The sequence below is a fragment of the Protopterus annectens genome, chromosome 6.part0 (assembly GCF_019279795.1).
Source record: "Protopterus annectens isolate FY-2018-M chromosome 6.part0, PAN1.0, whole genome shotgun sequence".
Taxonomy (NCBI): Eukaryota; Metazoa; Chordata; order Ceratodontiformes; family Protopteridae; genus Protopterus; species Protopterus annectens.
In genome coordinates, this window is record NC_056737.1 from 87335446 (window position 1) to 87356360 (window position 20915).

The 20915-nt window shown below is 40.7% G+C and overlaps 1 protein-coding gene across 2 annotated transcripts in view; it reads right to left on the minus strand.

Moving 5' to 3' along the window:
- Nucleotides 1-20915, minus strand: part of TGFB3 (transforming growth factor beta 3) — a 1304555-nt gene that overhangs the window by 762061 nt on the left and 521579 nt on the right. The window lies entirely within an intron of this gene.

A 20915-nucleotide genomic window follows, 5' to 3' on the forward strand; every position in this document is an offset into this window, starting at 1 on the left:
CACTGTTGCAGTCATAACTGTAGGGGCTGAATCCCAAAACAGAATAAAAGGGAGGTGGTCATAAAGTAAAGGGGGCAGCTAAAAGGCCCTGGAAGACTGCAGAAGCAAAGCCTGCCCTAGATTTAGAGTAGAGAGGTAGATTGTAGTGCTTAGAAAAAGTATGCACTGAACTCCAAGTTGCAGCTTCCAGAATGTCTTTGGTAGGAACTCCCCTGAGGAAGGCAGCTGAAGTGGCAGCAGCTCTGGTAGAGTGAGTCCTTATACTCCCTGGGATTTGCTTTCCATGGTGTGAATAGCAAAATCTGATTCCATGAGCAATCCATTTAGAAATGGTCTGTTTTGAAATGGCTTTACCTTGGGAACTTGAAGCATAAGAAACAAACAATTGCTCTGATTTTCTGATGTCCTTGGTTCTGTCCAGGTAAAAACGTAGTTGTCTGTGTACATCCAAGGAATGCAAGATCCTTTCCCCCTTATTTTGAGGAGTGGGGAAAAACATTGGCAAGTGAATAGTTTGATTTAAAGCCACTTTGGAAACCACCTTAGGCATGAAAGTAGGATTAGTCCTTAAAGACACCCTGTCTTGATGAAAAATAATATAAGGTTCCACAGCCATGAGAGCTTGCAACTCCAAAACTCTCCTGGCAGAGGTCAGAGCTAACAGGATGGCTGTCTTCCAAGATAAAAACTTGATGTCAGATGTGGCAGCAGGTTCAAAAGGAGGTAAGGTGAGTTTTTCCAAAACATAGTTGAGATCCCAAGCAGGAATGGGTGGAGATCTAGAGGGCCTTAAGTTCTTAGCTCCTCTGAGAAACTGTCTCATGAGCTGGTGGGAAAAGATTGGATGGTCTGTATTATAATGAGCAGAAATAGCAGAGGCATGTATCTTTATGGAAGAGAAAGAGAGACCCTTATGTAAGAGGTCTGTCAGGTAAAGTAAAATCAGAGGAATGTTAGGAATAAGAGGATCTGAATCCTGAGCCTGCTTCCAGGAGCAAAATCTTTTCCATTTTCCTGCATAAGATTTTCTAGTGCCAGGACGTCTGGCTTCTAAAATGACATCCATAACCTGCTTGGGTAGGAGAGAATGAATCATAGACCCTGGATTAACCAGGCCGCCAGGCTGAGAGTTTTGACATGGGAGTGCAGAACCTGACCCTGGTGTTGGGACAGAAGGTTCGGAGTCTGTGGTAAAACCCAAGGGGGCTCCAGAGAAAGGTTTTTCAGTGTTGGGTACTAAAACTGTCGAGGCCAATTTGGGGCCAGCAAGATTATCATCTTGGACTTGTCCTATTTGATCTTTAATAACACCCATGGAAGAAGAGGTAGAGGTGGGAAGGCATACCCCGAGAGGTTTCTCCAACTGAATGATAGTGCATCCACTTTCCAAGCTAGTTCGTGGAATGTCCTGGTGCAAAAAATCTGTAGTTGATGATTGAGGTGGGATGCAAAGAGGTCTATGTGAGGACATCCCCAGACTGCTGTAATCATCTTGAATATTTCGGTGTCCAGCATCCATTCGTGTGGGTCCGACAGGTTTCTGCTCAGACTGTCTGCCAGGAAGTTTTGCTTGTCCAGTTTGCAAGCTAGAGCTGTGTTCCATAGATTCATGGCTAGTCTGCAAAGGGGATAGGAATTAGATCCCCCTTGCTTGTTTATGTACCACATAACTGTGGTGTTGTCTGTCCGTATCAGTAGTTGTCCTGGTTGTAGAAGATTCCTGAAGGCCAATAGAGCATTCTGAACAGCTAACATTTCCTTTAAATTGATATGCAGGTGCTTCTGATCCTTTGTCCAAAGACCCTGCAGACAGTTGCCCTGAAAATGGGCTCCCCATGCATAATCCGAGGCATCCGTGGTTAGTATCTGAGTGGCTGGAGGCAGACTGAAGGGTTTTCCTTTGTTTAGAGTACATGCCTTGGACCACCAAAGGAATTCCTTTTGAAGACAAGGCAGGACAGTGATCTGTATGTCTAAACTGTGGCAATGCTGAGACCATACACTTTTTAGGTACCACTGTATTTTCCGCATATGTAGTCTTGCATATGGTACGAGAAGGATGCAGGAGGCCATGTAACCCAAAGCCTGCAGGAATTTCCTTGCAGATAGCTGAGTTAATGTTGCCAAGGTTTTGAAAATTGAAGTCAGCTGTAATTGTTTTTTGTATGTCAGAAATGCCATCTGTGTTGTTGTGTTTAGAAGAGCACCCAGAAAAGTTATCCGTTGTGAGGGTGTCAAATTTGACTTTTTTATGTTTGCAGTGAATCCCAGGAACTTGAGAAGATTCTGAACAAATTCTAGATGCTGGAGTAAGACATGCTTGCTGTGTGCCTGAATAAGACAGTCGTCCAGATAAGGGTAAATTTGAATTCCCTTGAGTCTGCAATAAGCTACTACTGGAGCCAGGCATTTGGTGAAGTAGACAATCCAAAGGGCAGCGCAGAGAATTGATAGTGCCTCGATCCGGCCTTGAACCTGAGGTATTTTCTGCATTCCTGCCTGACGGGAATGTGTAAATATGCCTCCTTTAAATCCAAAGTTACCATCCATGCATTTTTGGTCAGCACTGGAAGTAGCTGCTGTAGAGTAAGCATCTTGAATTTTGGTATCTCGAGAAAAGTGTTCAAGACTGACAGATCCAGAATGGGTCTCCATGAATTTTGTTTTCTGGGGACTAGAAAGAGCCTTGAGTAAAAACCTTGTCCCATCTCTGAAAGTGGAACCAGTTCTATGGCTTTCATAGCCAAGAGAGCTTCCACCTGGTTTAAGGCCTCTAACCACTGATGCTTTGGAAGATCTGGCCATCCACTTGGTCTTGGTAGGGTATGAAAATGGAATTTGTAACCTCTTGAAACCACATCCAGAACCCACTTGTCTTGGGTTATATGAGTCCAATTTAGGTGAAAAAGAGAAAGTTTTCCTCCGAGAGGGGCTTCCAGGCAAGAAGTTCTTGCAGCCCAACAGAGGGAGTCATTGAGTCTGTTTTCTATGAGTTTGCGACCTGTCCTCTCCCCCCCCAGGGGTGGAAGCCATCCACTGTCTTGGTCTATAAGAGGCTTGCATTTGAGGCCTTCCTCGGGAGCGTCTGAATCTACCCCTCTGAGGCCTGTCTGAATTGGGAAAGGACCAATTTTTTGTAGGCTAATTCCTACTAAATCTGGGTGGCTGTACTTGTAAGAAATCTTTAACCGTTTGCATGGATTTTGCCTTGTCCTCCATCTTCTTTATCACCTCTTCAGCTTTAGATCCAAACAAAACATTATGCTGAACAGGAGCATCCAATAATTTAGCTTTTACTTAATCTGGCAAGTTTTGTTCCTTTAGCCACGCATAGGTTCATAGGTTCATAGGTTTATACTAGGCTATCTGCCCCAAGGCATTTATAAGCCTAGCCTGAATTTTTGTGGCTTACGCCACCCCTTATATGAAAAAATACTGTACCCATTAGTTTGTTGTGCCTCTGTCCAGCAGTGACACAGAGATGATTCCTGGGGTAAACCTACGATCTCCCATCCACAGGTCAAGATTTCTCTTGAACAGAGCCAGCGAGCTACTCTGCCTCACATGGACCGGGACTCTATTCCACAGCATAGGGAATCTCTGAGTGATAAATCTATCCCTCCAGCACGTCCTATTTATATCCATGCTAAGGTTTAACTCGCTTGCTCTAGTGGTTTTGGTGGATTTGGATTTTTTGAGGTGAAGCATGTCCATTAATTCCGTGTTGGACATGGCCTTGTATGTCAGGCACATGTCACCTCTGAGCAGACGGTATGCGACTGAATAGAGCTGGAGTTTCTTCAATCTGGCAGCATATGACAGATTTTGGAGTCCCTTTATCCTTTTGGTGAGAAACTTTTGGGGTCTCTCCAATTGCTGCAGATGTCGGGCGAGATACATCCCGAATGGGGCATTGTACTCGATCATTGGTCTGATAAGTGAAGAGTACAGGGGAACAATGACCTCACTAGATCTGGATGTGAATCCCTTCATGATCAGGTGGGCAATGTAGAAGGCCTTTCTAACCACTTTAGCAACGTGAGTGTCAAAAGAAAGGCCACTGTCAACCTGGGTCCCCAGGTCCCTGATAACCTCTTCTGTGCTTAGTGGATTGCCACCTATATGGTAGCTTGGGGTTACCTTATTTTTCCCGAAGGGTATGACTATACATTTTTTGGTGTTTAACTTCAGGCCATGGCTCTGGCACCAGCTATCTCTTTCCGTGAGTCCCTTCTGAAGGATATCCGTGTCCGATGTACTTTCCACTATGGCGCCCAGTTTGCAGTCGTCTACAAACTTTGTCAGCCAAAGTCCTCCCATGTTGGCCTGTACTTCTGAGAAGTAGATGCCGAACAATAGGGGGCCAAGGACCGAGCCCTGTGGGACACCACTTGTGACCGGCTTGGAGTCTGACATAGCGCCAGCAACTCTAACCCTGTGGGTTCTGTCCTTAAGCCAGTTTGCAACCCATCTTGTGACATATGGGTTTACATTTAAGCTGGTAAGTTTTCTACAATACCAGTGGGGTATTGTGTCGAAGCCTTTGCAAGGTCAAGGTAGGCTGTATGGACTGCCTTTCCCTCATCAATGGCCTTGGTGACTGTTTGAAGAAGTCGACCAAGTTCAAAAGGCATGATCTTCCCTTGTGAAGCCAAACTGGGTCGGGTCCAATGTCTGCAAGTCCCCTATATCTTTGTTTATGAGCTCCATTATGATCCTCTCCATAGCTTTGCAGACTAGACTTGTTAAGCTTATGGGGCGGTAATTACCAGGGTCCGTAGAGGCACCGCCTTTGTGGAGTGGGACCACAGTTGCCATCGCCACTCCTTGGGCACGTATCCTGTGGTAAGGCTGAGATTAAACAGCTGCCTTATGTGCGGGTTTAATTCCTCATTTAGCTCGTGTAGCACACAGTCGGTTGACACCATCCGGTCCCATTGATGCTGTGTTTTTAGCTTTAGAGAGAGCAGCTTTCACCTGCGCATTTGAGATGTCTGGGAGGCTACACTCCGCTGGGATAGTTATCTCTCCTTTAGTGGGGGGTGAAGTTTGCACTGAACCTGTCTGCCAGTATGTTGGCAACGTCTGTGGGTTCAGTGATTTTTGTATCATTTTGGACTAATTCTGAGCATATCTGGGAGTTTCCACCCAGGTTCCTAACATAGCTGAAAAAGGCCTTATGATTGTCCTTTGAATCCATGGCAATTTATCTCTCAAAATTGGCCTTAGTTGATTTTATGAGTGCTCGTATTTTTTTACTAATAATGATCAGGGGTGACTTCCCTTTTATGGATTTTGTTCTATCATGTAATAGCTTTCTCCTCTTATTGTAAAGTTTGTTAATGGCTGGGGTCCACCAGACTGGATGTTTGCCCTTTGTGGAAAGAGTCTTGGTTTTATTTGGGATTGCCTGATCCATGCAGTCCTGGAGGTGTTCATAGAAGGCATTTGTAAGGGCTTCAGCAGCTTGGGTTGTAGTTTCCGCTGTCTCAGGGGCCTTGAAGGATACCACACCAGTCTTGAGTAGTGTGAAGTTTGCTTTAGAGAAGTTCTTCACTGTGGTCTTTTTTGTTTGGGGTGGGGGCGGGATGTGGATTTCCAGTGAGATTAGTTTATGATCAGATCTCACCAATGAGGGATATACTTCCGGTGTGGAGCATTTTGTCCCCATGTTTGTGATAATGAGATCTAGTATATTTTCTCCTCTCATGGGAACAGTGACTAGCTGTTCCATGGCATTTGAATTTATGAACTCCAGGAACCGTTGGGCTAGAAAGTTAGGGCTTGAGTAATGTTCCCAGTCTATATTCGGGTAGTTGAAGTCACCCAATATGATGGTGTTTGGAGATACATTTATACCCTCCAGTGTCTTCAGGAAGGCTGTGTGGGGTTCCTGAATTTGAGAGGGTGGCCTGTAGCATGCTACAATTTGTAGAGCAGTTTTGCCTATGGTTAGTTGCACCTGGATCGTTTCCAAAGCTTCGTGCATTGCCACCAACCTGGAGGTGTGGGTATCCTTTATGAATATGGATACACCCCCTCCTTTTGTGGTGTGGTCCGGGTTTTGGGGCCGGAACGCATGATATGAGGTAAAACCTGATAGTGCTGAGGTGCTCTCAGGAGCCTTGAACCAGGTTTCAGTTACAGCACAGACATCGATGTTCTCCATACTGAGAAGGGCCTCGAGTGCGTGCATTTTGAGATTTAGACTTCTGGCATTGAGCAGCATTACCCTCAGTTTCTTCCCAGTTTTGTTTTCTAGGGTGGTAGGTTTAGAATTTGAGCCTTGCCTAAAAAGGCACTATGGGGGTGGCAAGAGCCTTAGCCAATATCCGGAATCCCAGGGTGACAGGTGCAAGCCGTCCCTTGCGGCAGCGTGGCTTGTCAAGCATGTCATCCCAGGCAGACAGACACTGGATCCCCTTTGAATGACACCAGACATTAAGCCAATTGTTAAAGCTGATCATCTTGTCTCTATATTGTGGCATCATTCTTGGTGAAGGAAGTATACTGCTCAGGGTTAGGGTCATACCTGCCTGGGCTACATAATCAGAGAGCTCCTCTATGTCTCTTTTCATGTAGTCCAGGGAGGTGCGTCTCAGGTCGTTCACACCAGCATGGACAATGACTGTGTCATATTTGTACTTGCTGTGGAGTGACCAGTGCTTGTGTTATGTGGCGGATTCTAGCCCGATAGGCAGCTTACTGTGACCCTCTCCTTGTTCAGCCTGGTGAGTGGGACGTCAGTGTGTCTGACTATGGAGTCACCTATGACAAGTATGTTTGGTGTTGTATTTGGCTTTAAGGGCTGTGACTGCTTTGCACACTGCTTTTGTGGTTTATGTGTTGCTTGTGGGGTGTCTTGAGGTAGCAGTTGTTTGGGTGTCTGCTTTGGAGGCCTCTGCTGTTTAGGTAAATTTTTACTCAGAGCCTCCGAGTATGTCTTTGTGTGTTTATGTGTTTGATTCAGTGGTGTGGTAGCATTATGTGAGGCTGGTTTTGTGGTGTGTGTAGTTGCCTTCTCCTCCTGTCTGGTCTTGCCAGTCCTGAGTTGAGAGAGCTCAGCCTCCAGTTTGGCTAAATAGCTGCATCTCTCACAAGTATTTGTGTTATGTGGGAGGAGGAGAGGGTTGTCTGTGTACATGAGGCAGTTATAACATTGCCTCAAGATTCCCAGATTCACCAGCTGGACCGGAGAGGAGATTGACATCTGACCTTTGGACATGCTAGAATAATATTGGGAATTCCTTAATAATTGAAAACAAGGGCCAGTGGGGAGTGAGGGTGTAGTGCTTTTAATTTTTAGTGCTGACTTATATAATTGCTTTAGTGAGCAAGTGCCAGGTAACTTGAGTGCAATGTGTTACAAGTAACTAAATGCAAAACGACAAACAGTAACTTTCTTTCAAGTGAAACAAGGAAATAAGTACAGTAAGCAATGCAGATATCACTAGTGATCCACAGAAGCTGAGAAGCGCGTATTAGGTGGAATTAGCTTCCAGGAAATAACAAGCAAACAAACAACAAGCATATAAACAAAGCTAGATTCAGCAGGCCTGGATCTAGTCTATGCTAGAGCAAACAAGGTGTACCAATTTCAGTAAGATACAGTTCAAATATTCAGGCACTATAAACCTTTATCCAGAAATTCCCAGCTCAGAAGGGCAGAGTCCAGCCTCTTCTCCCACAAGAGTGCAGACCACGAACCTTCTTAATGTAAAATAACTGGCCTGAAGCCCAAGTGCTTAAACCAGAACTAATACACTTGGACACTGGGCTCTCAATCAGCAGTTCCCAACTTAGAAGGATGAAAGCTACCTGTCCTGCCACCACAGTGCTTGCCACAAACCTTCCTAATGTAAAACAACTGGTCTGAAACCCAAGTGCTTAATCCAAAAGACTTAGAATGATAGCTACACTTTAATCAAGTTACAACCAAGCAGTAATAAATACAATTGAATACTTTAGAGAATGTCTGGATTAGTGCTCAAGTTACACAAACAACGCTAGATCCAGCAGGCCCGAATCCAGTCTATGCCACAGCAAACAAGGCACCAACTTCAGTAAGAAGCAGTTCAGATATGCATGCACTATAAGCCTTTAACCAGAAATTCCCAGCTCAGAAGGGCAGAGTCCAGCCTCTCCTCCCACAAGAGTGCAGACCACAAACCCTCTTAATGTAAAATAACTGGCCTGAAAGCCCAAGTGCTTAAACCAGAATTAATACACTTTTAGAATAACAGACACTGAGCCCTCAATCAGCAGTTCCCAACCTAGAAGGATGTAAGCTACCTGTTCTGCCACAACAGTGCAGACCACAAACCCTCTCAGTGCAAAACAACTGGTCCGAAGCCCAAGTGTTTAAACCAAAAGGCTTAGAATGAGTTACACCAAGCAGTAATAAGGCTTAGAATGAGTTACACCAAGCAGTAATAAATACAAGGCAGCAGCCCTACAAGAAGCCTCCAAGGCATCAAATCCACAGTGTAAACCATGCTTCCCAACTTGTTCAGTGGCATGCATTAAGTCATGCAATTCCTTATCATCTGTACAGGCGGAAATGGAAGTCAGCTTTTGTTTTAAAACAGACAGAAGAAATTGCTGGTATTTCAGCATATGAAACTGACAATTTAAAGCCTTAATAGATAAAGTAGCAGAAGTGTACACTTTTTTGCCCCATCTTTCTAAAGATCTGGAATCCTTCTCAGTGGGAATGGGGTTTTTAGCAGAAGCGGCCTTAACCCCCTTAGTACCCTGAGAAATGGTTTCAGGATCAGCAGTAGTATTCTTGTATAAAAACTGGTGGGAATCAGGACTGGAGCAAGAAAAAAGTTTCCCCAATGGGGTACTTAACTTTGAGTAGGAGAAGAAAGTCTTCGGACTGAAGTACGTTAAGAAAAAATTGTCAGCAGTCAGCCGACCGGCACTTGCAAACTGCTATCACCGCACAGCAAGAAAGACTGGAGAACATGACGTCGGCTGTCAGCTTTGTACTCCTGGCGCTCTGATGTCAGGGAGAATGGCTGAGCAGCCTACGTTGGACCCAGATTTTGGGATTCTGGCTGACCGAGGACTGCCTGCCGGCAGGGGAGAACCCCACAGTCATGACTGCAACAGTGAAACACGATGAACATCTTGTTAATGGCAAACCCGTGTCCAAAATATGTGCACAATTGGGATATAGATCACATACTGTTGTAGTACACTATGAATGTTGCTAGATACGCAGTTATATGTTTTACCACACATATGTCAAAGAACATGCTACAAACATACCCACACACACATCAGACATAATTACAGGACACAAAGGTATGACAACCCAGATAAGCTTTCAGTGTGTACTATACAGTACTATGTGTCAGTACTTACACAACCTTAATCTTGAGAAATGTAATCTGTGATGAATACAGGGACCACACAAAATAGTGGATGCAAGCAATGTGGACATATACCATACTTTGTTGTACAGGCCCAGAGCTTCAAGTAGTACTACAGTGCACACAGGATTTGGATTCAACATCTGTACCAATCAATAATCATAGATGTAGTGCTTTAGCCTCCAATGACACACCCTAGTTAAAACCAAGGGACTTAATCACACTGTATGCAATAGCACTTTGTTTGCCTAGCAACAGAATACACAGCTTTTGCTAGGACCAAAGCAAGGACCCATAATACCATGACATAAACAGTTTTCCACTAAGCTATCCCACAGATACATATCTTTGATGTATTCACAAACACATTGACCATCACAGTCAGTCAACAGTACAGAGAATCTATATATACATATAAACATCCATTGGTGTACATAGGCACATATACATTTCACCTTTCATAGTGAGAATATCAATTATACAAAGGATGTGAGGTGTACAGTAATGTAATAAAATCACACAGTCTTGGGATAAATGTATTGCAGGTGTTCACAGCCCAGGTAGCTTTAGCAGACCTCACTGGCTTCAACATTGCAAACTGAACAAACCACCCACAGTGTTTAACCACTACATGTCATATACCAGCACTGTATGCTGTCTTGTTTATCACACACTAAAACCTACATACAAATATGCGCATATTAACCTTCACCAACATATATATCTCCACCCTTCACAAACAATTGCAATATGTCCCTTGCTCTATGCACATATACAAATGTGAATATATATGACACATATATATTTCTCCTTATGTGTGTAAGGTCCACACTGCTGTAAGTCCCTGGACCTCACAGCTGAACTGTTGGGCCTTGCTGCAACACAAACAGGTGTCACATATGAACACACACTAACATTGGGGGGTATATATGGCTACAAATGCTAGATAAGCATATTAGACTGCTACAGCAGTTGCCAATGCTAATCTCCACTTTAATATGACTATCATGCATGTGTCGTTCTGTCACACCCATGTTTATATAATGTCAAGCGCTAATCCCCCCAACAGCCATTGGCCACACTACTTTACAGAACACAGATAACATGGATCAGATCTTTGACATTTAATGCTGAGCTACACATTTCACAGGTATGTCCCACTGCCCACAGGTACACACTGTATTGTCCATAGCAGTAGTTAAGCAGAACATCTATGCATAAATAAGTACTGCTGCCACATATGAATGGTTCACATTATGTAGACTATTCTTCAATAACATCTACTACATGCCAGTAAATACATATGTGTCACATACCTTTCCTTTGTATGATTTGGTAATATTTCTTTTTCTTTTTCCTTTTCTCTGTCTCTCTCTCTCACTCTCTCTGTCTGTCTCTTTCTCTGTCAGTCTCTGCAATAGAGTGCTTGAGTTTGTTGGTAGAGACTGCAGCCTGCTTTTGTAGGTATTTGCACATGAGCTTGTGATGGCCTCTGCACCAATTAGTGGCCACCATTTGCTAATTGCATGCAGCCTGCTGTGTAGTAATTGCAGTAATCACTGTCATAGCAACCCAGTACTATAAATTGCTAACTTAGGTAGGCGTGGCCCTTTCAGCTTTCCAAGATGGAGATCATCCTTGTTTGGTGTGGACATCATTGTTTAAGACAGAAGGTTGGTATAGTTCTTATATCAGAAGCCAGGGGTGTAGCCAGAGAGTTACATTTTGTACTCAGACCTAATGTTGCTGCTTCCAGTACCCACTTGTCAGTGTAGAAATGTACTCACCCCTTAAAATGCTACTCCAAGATACATGGAAAGATGTACTTTCTTTTCAACTTTTACAATTAACTGCCATACAAAGCTAGTTATTGAGATGTATTCCTTTGGCACAAGTATTGTTTGTGAACTGCTATACTGTGAATATTCATTTACTCAGTTCTAAACCATTTGTGCTTTTTTAGTGTTGACATTAGCACAAGCTGCTCAGAAAAACTGGACACATTTCAGTACTGTGAATATGCTTACCTACATCCTTGGTAGACCCTGCACACACAGGTATATTCTATATTTGGGTAGGGGTGCAGAAGTACAGAGAGCATAAGTATTATTGTGTGGATATTTATCTTGCTGGACTTACAGGGTTGCTGTGTACATGTTAGTTTATAAAGGCAAGTAGTCTGTCTGTGTAACTCCCAACTGTGGACCTATCCACATGGTAGCCAGAGAATATCCTGTTATTTTTTGTCTGTCCACCACACCGGTCTTTTCAGCATTAGAGCAATGGCATTGTTACATTTGGTTGCTACCAGTACATGGCTACAGCCATTTGTATTTCAGTGTTGTATTCCTACATAAGGGTATGCTTCCGAAACTCCTTCCAAAGCTATTTGCACAGTGTGTAACAGCAGAAAGGCTGATATGCCTCTGTGTTTCTGCCTCTGTCAGACCTCTCAAACACTCAAGTACATATTTGAACAGACTCAGGGAAAAGTACAGAAAAAGTCAGGGACACCTTTAAAATATTAGTACCATTAAGTTGAAACATTCAGAGAATCAGAGCATATTAATTAATACACGTTTTATGAAGTAACAGAAGTGTCTAACTCTTAATTATTGTCATTATTCATTAAGTGTAATTCACCACCTTTCTGGTCAAAGTCAGTAGTTTTAGGAGGGATTCAGAGGGACAGAGCTAAAATTTGTGTCAAAATCAGGGACATCCCTGAAAATTAGGAACAGTTGGGAGGTATAGCCTCTGCCCTAAACAGATATGCCAGTGTTTGTCCTGCTGTGATACTGTGTGGGGATGTAAAGTAATGGTGTAACATTATTTCCTGCTAGAATGGCTGCTTCTCTTATCACAGTCATGTAATGTAATCCCAAAACAACTGTTGGTAAAGATCCACAGAACAAGTTGTGTGGTATGGCATTCCTATTTTTCCTTTATATTCACTCATTCTGATGCATGATATATTTATTTCAGTACCAATTTGTTGTATATCTACCATGGCTTAGTGGTACTTCATGTTGTGTAGTGTGTACAAGGTCTGGGGTTTGAGACTGACAGAGGTGTTTTATTTTGCTCCTGAGCAGAATAAGGGCCCTCACATACAGAGTGACTAAGGAACTTTTAAGCAGTTGTAAGCGGGTTTGCGCAGGTTTGCGCGATGCTTAGCAATGCTTAGCTAAGCACAAACAAGAGCACACTCGCGCAAACCCGCTAACTACTGCTTAATAGTGCTTACTCCCACTAACCCCCGCACTTATTTCTTTGAAAGAAAAGAAAAATGGGGAGATAGGAAAGTGGTGAAAAATGGGCACAAAGAGGGAAAGACAGTATGGAAAGTAGCTCGGGATGTGCAGGCCGGGTGTAGGGAAGGTCCATATCCGTCCATTTCTTTAACAGCAACAGCTGTGCATATGGAATAAATTTGGAGGTAGATATGAAACCTTCAACCCCTGAGAGAGGGGTGAGGACAACAATTTATGTTGTAATGCCAATTAAATTACATTTTATGTATCCAGTGGACATGTGTGCAAAATGGGCAGCTATGTATAGAGCGTAATTTTTTGGGGGGAGCAGATTGCCCTTTTTTTTTTTTTAGGTGAGAGTGGAATGTGGGGTGGGGAAGTAGGTATATTTGAGGAGGTAGGTTGGGGAGGTAAACAGACAAGACAAACAAGACGCATACAGGGGTGGTATATGGAACATGTGGTGGGTGAACACCGTTGACTGGGAGGGATGTTTGGAAATCGCAAGCCCATGAGCCCACAGATGGAAAGAGTGGGACTGAGGTCCCCACCCATGGGCAGTCACCACTGCACCTTCACAGCCCAGAGGGTGGCTGTGCTGGGGGCTGTGTAGGAGGGGCAGGCTGACCCGGGAGTTGTGCCACTCGTGCCTCAAGCTGGCGTAGAGGTTCTGCAACAGAGCGTTCAATCTCTCTATGCACTACAGCCCGGGCTGTTCGAAGGGTGATAGGTGGCCCTCCTCCCCCACGCTTGCACAGGGGGGGGCAAGCCCCATCCCCTGCAGTGCTTCCACCCGAAGGTGGCACAGAGCCATTGGAGGAGGAGGTCCCAGGCTGGGCACAGGACCTGCTGGTGCCAGGTGCCATGGCCAGCTGAGGTAGGACAGGTGGGTCCGCTGGGACCAGCCTTCCCATACGAACTATGTTTTGGAGGGTTTAATAAAGATATGGGTTAGTAACAGTCAACAGCATTCCCAATTAGTTATAACAGCATGCAGAAGTATTCCCATTACCCAACTCACCAGATTTTCAACTGTTGAAATGCAAGCATAACATATGCATATATAGAACAATAGTGGACATTACAACAGCATGCAGGTTGAATCGATAGCAACAGGCCACCAATATTCTGGTATTTTAACAGGGCACATGCATAGAAATAAATGCAAATATTTATAAACCAATAGGACATATGTCCCAACAAATATTTTGAGATTAGACATACCGATTGAGGTGTGGAATTGCATTTTTTATGCACATACAGTAGGGTGGAAAAGGATAACTCAATTAACAACTTATATATCCTTCTAGTTTTCACTACATTTCTATTAACTGCAGTTATATGTCCCTTACATGTATTATTACACTACCCAATGTCCTTATATTGTGCAACTGGATTTTGCTAGATCATTATATACATGAGCTGTATCTTACATACAAACTGTCCAAGATGCAGATGTTACTGCTACATATTTTGAAAGTTGCTCACACACACTACTGCTAAGATGGTAACTGACAGCTATACTTTCATATAATTATCTAGATATGTTCAGGTAAAAGTATCAGTTATATGTTAACAGCTCCCTATATTTTTGGCAGCACACTGACATTTCTGGGGAACACAATACCAAGCTACTCATGTGCCAGATTAACCTGTACATGCTTGGCATGAACCAACAGTTGAGGGCTGTAAATATGCATAAAAGCTACTGGCACTCCCTTCATCCACGTTATATGGGCCTACCTAAGTGTGGGTTAACACTGCTTAATACAACAGTACTATTTGTAAAATGTAACAGTACAACAACATATCAAAGAAAATGACATGGACGCACTCCAGGAATTATACATTTATTAAAGGATTATTACACCTTTATTTATTGGGTTAAAACACTTTTTGAAGGCTCTCTCATTTATTTTATATAACAGTACATGCAGAATAATTACTAACCTGCCTGATGATGCAGCCTTTGCAGCCTATCTTCATGGGCTTGCTGATTTATAGCCCAGACACCTGCAGCTGTGAAGTAAATGCAGTGATATTGAGACATACCTATCCATAGTATAGACAAGCATAGCAATTCTTAACTAATTAATACAATGGCTACTTACTCAGTACTGGGGCATTAGGCATTGCACGGGACTCCTGGATCCACTGGTCCAGTTGATCCTCCTTATGTCGCTTCAGGTCAGAATAATGGTGCCTGACCTGCTCACCAGTCCGAGGAATGCCAGTGGCACTGGTGAGATCATGAGCAAGACTGTTCCAGGCCTCCGTTTTATATTGGGTGCCAGGTACTGGCCCTGCAGGAGTCGTTCCTCATGATTGTGAACAAGGAGCCAAACCATTACTTTGGTCTCCTCAGTGCCCCAGTGTTGCGCTTGAAATCGAGTGCCTTCTCCAACACCAGCCATGCTGACTGCAGAAGGGAGCTACAACCAGTTATGGCAAGTATTCCCACCTGTGGAACTTAAATATGCATCATTTCCTGCACTTATTTGTGATTGGCCAGTTTTGAAAAACTCAGCTGTAGGCACAACTGCTTAGCTGATGTTGGCAATGTTTAATATTCCTTTGATAGATATGTGTCTGTTGAAAGTGCATGGTTATGAAATGCTGTTATAGCTTAGTGGTTATATACTGTGACTAAAGTGAAATTATTTATGCGCAAACTTAATTTGTTAGCATATTTTGGGTTTGAAAGGCGTGATGAATATAGTACTAGAACTGTAAAACTACATAAGCCTAGTTATTTTACTCCACCCTATAATAATTTAGTGCACATTTTTGAAAACTTGTGTGAACAGGAAATAAGGCAATTATATAAAACTAGTAATGTCACACATTACAACAACTTAAAGAAAGAGAACATTGACAGTATTGAATATATATGTAGCAACAAAAACATACGTGTGATGAAGCCCGATAAAGGAAACGGAGCCGTAATAACAGATAAAATTGATTATGTTAATGAAATGTTAATTATGCTATCTAAAGATAATTATGTTGAAGTAAGTATTAATGAGATCCATTTAGCATATCACAAAATAGATATGACCCTAGAAGATATGTTATTTCAGGGTCAAATAAGTGAGGAAGAATACTTTTTTATGTTAAATAAATATCCTGTGATTAGTGGGATCTTTGGTATCCCAAAGGTACATAAGGGCCTTGACAATGTCCGGTTCAGACCTATAGTTGATGGCAAGAGGAGCAAAGTGTCCTTTATTAGTCAATACTTAGACACAAAACTAAAAAATGGTTTGGAAAAGTTTCCTTACATATCTAAGGACTCTTGGCACTTTTTGGATAAAATTAGAAATTACACCATTTTGGAAAAATTTTTGTTTTTAACAATTGACGTGGTGAATCTATTTAGTGTCATTCCTCATGAAATAGGTCTTGAATGGCTGGAAGAACAATTGTTGGTCACAGGAGTTTATGATCAGGATGAAATAAATTTGTATGTGAGGCTAATGGAGCTGGTGTTAAACAACAATTTTATATTTTTTGAAGGATATAAATTTCGCCAAAAAACTGGAGTTGCAATGGGGGCAGCATGTGCCCCCATTTACGCCAATTACATCATGGCGTATTGGGAGAATAAGTATATTTTCAATAGTGAATACAGGTCTTCGATTAAGGTATATACTCGTTTTTTGGACGATATTTTTATTATATGGCAAGGTGAAAAGAAAGATATAGAGAAATTTATAGCATATATTAACCGAACAGTATGGTTTCTGAAATTCACTTATGAAATTGGTGAAGAAGAGATTAGTTATTTGGATGTGAATTTAATGTATAACAGAGACAAGAAGCAGATTTCATCTAAAATATTCAGAAAACCAACATTTTCTAATTCTTATCTGCACTACGATAGTTGGCACCCGGAACATCAGAAAAAATCAATAGTTAAAGGTCAGTTAATAAGGGCAGCGCGTATGGTTAGTGAAGAAGCTGAATTTCTTAAAGAAATAGAATTTATACTAAAATTATTTATGAATAGGGGTTATCCTCCGCTATTTTGTGAAGAGATAAAAAAGGAAATATTAAATAAAAGAATCAATGGATGTATTCAGCCGATCCTTAACAGTTCGCATTCAGTTATTAACAACTCTAATTCAATAAGGTACGATCTACGTGAAGATCACATCTTATATGTAGTGACATACAATGCAGACACAGAGGGTATTATTAGAATTATAGAAAAGAATTGGAAATCATTTATTAAGCTTAAGGAATTTCAGGGATTTACGTCTAGAAAACCAAAATTTGTATTCCGTAAGGATAGAGCCTTAAAACAAGTTTTTGAAAGGTTTGCATGTCAACTAGACAACAACATGAGTAAAATGAGAGGGAATAACAAATGTGGTAGATGTTCTACTTGTAATTTTGTAATGAAAACAGGGGGTAAAATTACAGTTAATCATACCAACATATTGATTAGGGGTAGATTTAACTGCCATTCAAGAAATGTAGTTTATATAGCTAAGTGTGAATTATGTATGGCATTTTACGTGGGCAAGACATGTAGAAAATTCAGGGACAGAATAAAAGAACACGTCCTTGACATACAACATCAAAAGCCCACGAATGCCTTAGCTAGACACATTATCACACATAAAGATCATAAATTTTCTTTTTGTATAATAGAACAATTAGTACAAGATCAACAAGGAAGGTTAACAGAGTACCACCTTGATGTATGTGAGCTCAAATGGCAACTAATATTAAATGCGCATTTATATCCAGGCCTTAATGAATTTATAACTATTAAACCTTATTTAAGGCTACAAAATATTTTAGGTTAATGTTATGCCATTTGGGCTGGACTCAAAAGGTTAAGGTTCTTATTATACAATGGCCTGATGGTCATTATTTTTGCATTATTATTTCATTAATAGATTATTAAGAATACATACTAGATTTTAATTGCATTATATGTAGTCATAAATTTTATGTATCATATTGTAAATGGTTATTTAACATTCTACACGACCCATGTACAAAATATATAGGGGTTATTTTTAGTGTAGGTACATTTTTTATAATGTTTAGCAATTTTGTAAACAATACGTATTTTTAATTTTATATATAATATATTATGTACATATTGTTTTAGAACATTATAACATTTTTAATTTCATTTGTATCATTTTTGTATTTGTTCATATTCTTTTCTTTTCTTGTTCTTAGTTTGCACTGAGTGTAATAGCCAAGTGCAACTAATTAATCAATTTATTATTCACTAAGTCATTAAATTATTAACTGTTTAATGAAATTCTGTATAAATTAAGTTCAGCTCTAACACTCTGAAGAAGTCTATACGACGAAACCTAGGTCAGTGTTGGAGCTGTTGTTGTGTTGCTGTATTAAAATCCTTTTGGTGTACTTCGTTTCTTCGTGGAGTGGTAATTAATCCTGAGTTTGAGCCCTGTCACTGCTTTTTATTTTCCTACTGGCCAGACCTGAATGGTTAAGGTACAGTAAAGGAGGTGTGGCCGTGTTTAGCCAACTTTGTTCAACTTTGCCCGACTTTGCCCAATGTTGCCCAATGTTGCTCGACATTGCCCAACGTTGTGCTGGTTAGTGAGGTGCGCAGCTATACGCAAGGACATTGCACTTGTTAACGTGGTGCTCAGCTATGAGCAATTGGTTTTATATATGCTAAATACTGCTAAAATGTGCTTAGCAGTGCTTTATATTGTTTAAAATAAGTTACTCATGCCTCAGAATGTATGACCATTTCACCTTCATATATATATAATTCTTTCACTACTACATATAACATTTGAATGCTTTTTACAAAACTTATACATGATAAATGTCAGGAAATATTTTTGTATACAGATTTCCAGCAGAAAATGGAACGCGCTGTAGTGGCACTCGAACCTGGAATGCCTCCTCTTTGTGCGAAGGCTCTAACCACTACACTATAGCTATTTTGCTTAATTGGCATATTTTTTTCTTATTATCCTCTTTGGTGTCGAAGCTGCTAACTGTAGCTAAGCAATGGGCAATCCTGTGCAAACATGTGCAAATATGGGCAGCCATATCGGAAATAAAACAAAAAAAAAATTTCTTTTAATTTTTTAATTTGCAAGAGGTTTAACATATGGGGGAGTGTAGTGTTACAATGTACACATGTGAGCAGACTCGCTCATGTAACTCGACATTTCTTGGGTTTTGTCAGTGCAGGGGTGCGGATTTTTGGACTGCTCGGCAGTCGGACACACCTCCTACACTCGTCCACGCTCCTTGTAAGCTTTAGAGTTGAGGCAGCACGCCCTCATTAATATGAATGGCGTGCTGCCGTCATACTCTTAGACTGGCATTTCCATGTAAGACTAATCTAGTCTTACACAGAAGATTAGTAAATCCTAGGGATAGTCTGAGAGCACCAACATGTCTCTTTTCATATAATCTAGGGAGTTACACCTCAAGTCATTGAGATCTCCATGAACCATGACAGAGTCATACTGCTACTTGTTGTTCAAGTTGTTTAATGGCATGCATTTTAAGTTATTTATGTGCTATGTATAATTGTTCAGTTTTTTACATGTTATTATAGTGTCTATTTATTTGTAAATATTTAAATTTTTCTTGTTTAAAATCATTTTGATGCAACATTATTTCATTTCTTACATTTATCACAATTTTTAATATTTTTTATATGTAAAAAAGAATTTTATAACATTTTAAACAATTCCAAATTTTAAAAGTTTTAAATATTTTAAATTACAATTCAGTATTTTTAAAATGTACATTGCTGCAATATTTTAAGTTTTTTGGTGAGCAAATCCACATATTGGGTTGATAATACATATGTAGACAGATTCAAATGGTATTATTCATGCATATGCTAATTTATGTTAATGAGAGTCCAATGGGAAACAAAGTGGCGATATAAAAGGAAATGATGTAACACATTTTAAATGTGTGAGGAAGTTTAACAGAGATTTAAACAAAAGCACTAACATTGTATGTTTTGTCATTAAAGTATCTATGTTTTACCATTCAAGTTCGTGGTTTATAGCTGAAGGGACGTGGTGCATTGGCATTTATTGGATTCAGTTTGATTTCAAATAGACATGTCAATGTTCTCTAGGATAAGAAGGGCTTGTAGGGACTGTAATTTCTTAATTAGGCTCCTAGGATTGATCAGTAACACAAAAAGCAAAAAGTACACAGGAAGAGAGGTGTGGTACAAGAAAACTGTGCAAACAAAAAGTAAAAAACAAGTACCAAACCAACACGGATAGGCAAAAATATCCATTTATTTAACAAAGTAAAAAGTAATGAAAGTGAGCGCTTTCACAATAACACTTTCACTTCTTCAGACTAATAAACAAGTAAAATGACAGAGTTTAAAAAGAAAGCAAAACCAATTAGTTGTTATATACAAATCTCATGAATTAACTAAAAGGTGCACACACAAGCAATGCAGCAGTTGTTATAAATACAAAGGAAAAAATACAAATAAAATCTAAGTTTAAAAACATTAATGTTTAAGTGGGTGTGCTTTCAAGAATGTTTTAAGGCTGGAAACACCATTGAAACCAAGCTGTTTCTCTGCATTCACGAGCAAGATTAATTTCTGTTCAGCCCTTTCTGTTTTATTAGATGTATCACCCTCCTCCTAATACTAACGTAAAAATACCTGGAGTACAAAGAACTTAAACGTGTGTTCTGAGCCATGCAAACCAATGTGTTGTGCTAAGGCATTTGTGCCTTTCTGGTTCCTAATGTCCCTATAGTGTTCGAGGATCCTCTCCTTTAGTGGTCTGTTAGTTTTGCCTATATAGAAGGCATGACAGACCTGACAGCTTGCAAAGTAAACAATATTTGGAGCTCTGCAGTCAGCATAAAAATCAAGTTTGATTTTAAAATTAACATGAGAATGTATATAGGTTGAGCCCGTAAGTATATACTCACAGGCTGAACATGATTTACAAGGAAAAGTCCCATGCCTGGTAGACTGAGGCCCTTTGATACAGGGTTGTGATTTATAGCACAAATGTTTCTTCAAGGACTTATTATTTTTAAATGTAAAGTGTGGTATGCTGTCTCCAGTCCCTTTCAATTCATCTATAGTGTGTAGAATATTCCAATTCTGTTTAATGACCTCACAATATTTATTAGTGTCACTAGAGTAAGGTTCATAGACTCTGAAAGTATGTTTCACAGCTACAGTTGCTTGTGAAGCATCAGGTGGGGTATGGTTGCCAAAATAGGCTCTACATTTCCATTCCGTTTCTTCTCATGCAGCATTAATTTG